The sequence below is a fragment of the Frankliniella occidentalis genome, unplaced genomic scaffold (genome assembly GCF_000697945.3).
Source record: "Frankliniella occidentalis isolate FOCC.00 unplaced genomic scaffold, Focc_3.1 Scaffold481, whole genome shotgun sequence".
Lineage (NCBI taxonomy): Eukaryota > Metazoa > Arthropoda > Insecta > Thysanoptera > Thripidae > Frankliniella > Frankliniella occidentalis.
Genome location: NW_026267599.1, coordinates 84,010 through 88,994, shown reverse-complemented (window position 1 = coordinate 88,994; position 4,985 = coordinate 84,010).

The following is a 4,985-nucleotide window of genomic DNA, read 5'->3' as shown; positions in this document are numbered from 1 at the left end:
CATACGGCAGAAGGAACTCCGTACAATGTATGAAGAAGCTAGGCCCGCCCTTCCACCAAATAAACAAGTGCATTTTTAGCACGTATTGTTTGCCAAAAAGTTGCAAAACTTAAAAAAAATAATGCCATTGTTCTGAATACATTTTCCTGTAGCTCCGATACGGTTAAAGGTAGGCAAATCTAAGGGTTATTCTCGATCCACAATGTGTTTTCGGGGGTGTTATTCCTTTGCCATTTTTACGATCTTATGCCTGATTGTACGTACAGTGTCTTCATTCTCACCGTATTTTCGTCGAAAAAAACACTCCAGCGCCCGAACGGTGCAAGATTGAGTCAAACGGACAAAATTATAGTCCACAGGGCTCTGCTTTTATGAGTGACCCCTTAGAAGACAATAAAATAATTTTTTTTTTCCTTTTTTTTGGACCAACCGCTTTTTCTTTGTACCCCTTTTCATCCCCGTAGGGGTGGTTGCCAGGATTTTCAAACGGACGGACGGACGGACACGAGAGCGGTTGCATAAGCCCGCTTTAATGCTATTTTAAAAGCAGAAGGGCGGGCTAAACAAACTACGTACAACGAGGAGTGGCCGACTCGTATAATACTTCGTACATGGACCTCATAGTACCGTATAATACCTATAATATTTTATAATACCTCTAATATCCCGGGTGAAACGGTTTGTATACAACTCATTAAGAAACTTTATTACAATTTATAAACTTTTGGACGAAATGGACGAAATTTTCTTGCGGAACAGACAGACGGACAGACAGACACAGAGGTGATGGCATAAGCCCGCTTATATAGCTTTTAAGCAAGAAGCGGTCCAAAAAGTCGTATTTGCATGGGTGGCGGGTGAAACTAAGCAATTTATTACCGGCGGAAGCCTATTAAAACAGTTTTCTACATCGAAAGCGTTCTCGTATTAGAGATGGAAACGGATATTAAAATAAAACTGGACGGGGTTAGTCGGCCAGCTAAGGGCTACTGGCGCCATCGTCGCGATTTCTCATGCCACGCGAAATTTAGACCGAATCGGCTCATTGCATCGGACACCAAGTCTATGATTTCTTAGTGTACTTGAAGGACTATTCGAAGGACCCCGCCTTCATTTACGGGTGCAAAGACTAAATTAGTTTGGTTTTCTTTAGCCACATCTCATTTATCACATTTATATTTACTTTAAATTGAGTGTTGGCGTTTGACACCTCAACTACTTAACATTGGAGCAGAGAGTAACCTTTTATTGCTAGTGTCAGCTTCCCCCCGTTTCCCCTTTTTTTTCCGGGAATGTTGCTTAGTTAAGCCGGTCGACAACTTAAAGTGCGGAACGTGCTTGATTTTTAAATAAACCAACGTTTATAGATTTCGGTTCAAAAACGATGGCAGACCGGGTTAAAGGACTTTGAATACTTATTAGGGAAGTATTGCAGTTTGCATACATGAACTAGCCTTTCCTTGACTTAACTTGGTCACGGTATACAAAAACACCCTTATACAGAAGGGACCGGCGGAATTACTTTGCTGTCAGTAAGGGCAAATTAGATAGTGGTCGACAGTGGTCTTGGTGGTCTATTGAAATCAGAGGGGCAGGATGGTCGAAGAGCAACCAGTGCAGTGGAAATGTTTTGACTTGTTCTAGCAGGAAGTCTCCAAACACCAACCCATGACTGCTTAATTGTTCGTATTAGTCTCTTGTAGAACCCACTATAGACTAAATGGAGGACATCCAGCATCACCCCTGATACTGGCCTCCATGAGAGTGTTCGTTCTCGTGGTGATTGCCCCTTGTGGTGTTTTGGGTTGACTCGATCATGGAATGACTGATCACTTCTTAACATACAATCAATATTAACATAAGTCATCCTGTTGTCTATCCATTCTCCTTCTACATCTCATCCCTCACATCAACAATAGCCACCGTGTTCTATAATACACTTTAATTTTTCCCTGGCAGGGGCATCACAAATGTATCTTCTAATTCGGAATTCCATCCGCAGGTACATTATTATTAACTTCATATCCATTCCCTTCAAGATCTAGAACTTCATCCCTAAAACTAGTACATAACTCTTCAACAGTTGTTTTTTTTTCCAAAAAATATGGCAATAATAAATGGGCAGTTTTTGGTGTGTGCCAGTTTGCCAAGAAGTCCCCAACTGATGGATGAACACGACGCACTAAAGAAAAAGCTCGAAGAGTTACAAGGTGGACCTAAACATTGAGTTTCTTTTTTGCTGTCATTTGTTTTAGTATCTGCTTTTGTTTTTAAATTTTGTTTAATTTCTATTTTTGATAACTGTTTTTAGTTAAATATTTAAGAATTCAGAAGTCCTAAAACTTGTCTCAAGACTTAATCCTTTTACACTTTTATTCTTAGTGATTTGTTTTTGCTATTGTTTTCAATTTCAATTTGACAGTATTTTTCCTAAAAGTTGGTTGCTATATATGACTTAGTTTTGGCTTTGCATAGATATTTTGATTACATAGCTTTAAGATCAAAGTCAGGGCACACTGTTAGGAAATACCTAAGTTCAAGTGTTTATTTTCTCGACACATTGTGGTGTCTAACTAGGTGACACGTCAATTGGTGTTTTAACTTTCAACACTTCCGGAAAGTATAGTTGCTGCACACCATATGGTTCCTATTGATAGCATAGAACTGTGTGTGTCCAAGTGTGCAAAATTTAAGCGTTTAGAAAACGTCTAAAATTTGCACACTACGCAAGTGTGCAAATTTAGTTAACATCACAACTTGCACACGGTGTGCAAATTTTGCACACTTGTTTTATCAGTGAGGGTACGTGTGGGTTGTTCTTTGGCTGAAGCACAAGTGTGGACAAACCAAATTTCAGATTTCAACCCTGTACTTTGGTTCAGTTTACTCTCAGGGCCCTTGACATTCTCTCAATTTTGTCAAACGGTCTTGTCAAGAAACAATTAAGTCATCTATCTATAGTAATGTTTCCACGTTGATTACAACATCTTACTAATTTTTTCGGAATATGACTTTTTGACAAACATTAGAGAATGTAAAGGGCCCTAGAGGAAGCTGTAAATCAATTTTGCTGAAAATTCGACACCACGAAACTTTGTTAAATTTCATCTTCAGGGACCATCGCCAGGACCCGGACCCCAAGGACCGTCGGGACAGCAAGGACCCCCCTTGGGACAGCAAGGACCTCCCTTAGGACAGCAAGGACCCCTCTTGGGACAGCAAGGACCCCCCTTGGGACAGCAAGGACCCCGCTCGGAACAGCAAGGAACCCCCTCGGGACAGCAAGGACCCTCGGGACAGCAAGGATCGTCACGACAAGGACGATCCTGGGGGGGACGAAGACATGGACAATTCTCGGGACCCGCTGGGCTCCAAATGCAGCCTTGCACAGGAAACACTATAAATAGAACTAATTTCAGATCAACCTAATTTAGGCCAAATACGTTGTAGTAGGGTGATCATATTTTCCCCAAGTATGAGTTGGCAAGTCGGGGTATTCGGTTCTCCGTTCCATTGTACTACCAGACCAGCATATCAAAAGATGAACATAATCGGACAATATTTAGGGGTGGCGCAGATCGGTTGAAGTTTAACATTGGTTTCCTATGGGAATTTCTCTGCAAAAACGAACATTTCACTTGAGCCCCACAAAAAAAAATTGAGATCAAAACTAAGTCGTTTGGGTTCTACTATAAAAACTGAGTCTGGTGATGTGCCACTCGTCTATATTCTGCCTCCTATTCCGATGAGACATTTTTACAATTTTGTCAATTTTTACCCAAAATAGCCAAATTATCCTAACTCTTTCACGGAAACGAAAGTCAAGATTTTAACAACATGCATATCATCAGACTCAGTTTTCATAGTAGAACCCAAAAATTGACAAAATTGTAAAAAAGTCTCATCGGAATAGGAGGCAGAATATAGACGACTGGCACATCATCAGACTCAGTTTTCATAGTAGAACCCGTTTTTCGACTTCTTTTCGATGTCAATTTTTTTCTTGTGGGGCTCAAGCGAAATTTTCGTTTTTACACAGAAATTCCTTTAAGAAACCAGTGTTAAATTTCAACCGACCTGCGCCACCCCTAAATATTGTCCGATTTTGTTCATCTTTTGATATGTTGGTCTGGTAGTACAATGGAACGGAGAACCGAATACCCCGACTTGCCACCTCATACTTGGTGAAAATTTGATCACCCTAACGTTGTAGTTTGCCCCTATTGATTGTTAAAGAATGCAGTTTAGTCACAATAATATTTTGTACAAATCATGGCGTTTAGTGTTGAGCCCATTAATGCATTCCATAATTATTTTATATCTGATGAATTTGGTTTCGTTTGTTTCGCCCATGTTGGGCTTCTTACATTATGCTTTTTAGGGGTAATTTATCTATTGTTATTGTTTAAAATTATGAAAACCCCAAGGGTGTTTTGTTTTGTAAAACAAAATCAAAACAAAGTTGTTTTTTTCTCAAAATACTACATAAAAAAACAATTTTTTTATGCAATCTACTGATTGCATTTTGGTGACCTATACTAGGTATTTTCTTGAGCTTGCTTGGTTTCTTTTTTGTTTGTAATTGTGCTTTATGAGTAGCTGTACTAATTGGTGACTTTTGTTTAAAAAAGTTCAATAAAATTGGAACTCCAGCTTTCCTGTATTTTCTCTTACCCTAAAACAATCTGTACAACATACATGCGCGTTACTAACGCTTCAAATAATTTTCTTTGATGTCGAACTCATGAATTGAAACTAGTGAAAGGAAAAGGGAAAATAAACAATGAGAAGTAGAACAAATTATAATTCATAGAATACCAGAGGTAACTAGTTATCTCTGAGGATACACAGGCATTCAAAGTTAAAAACAAAAAAAGCGTCTGCTAGATTTTATATACAAACAAAAACAATTGACATCTATGTTGTCAGCTTTGATTACATCTCTGCTTTAAAACACGAAAAATTATCTCAGCCTCATAAATTAT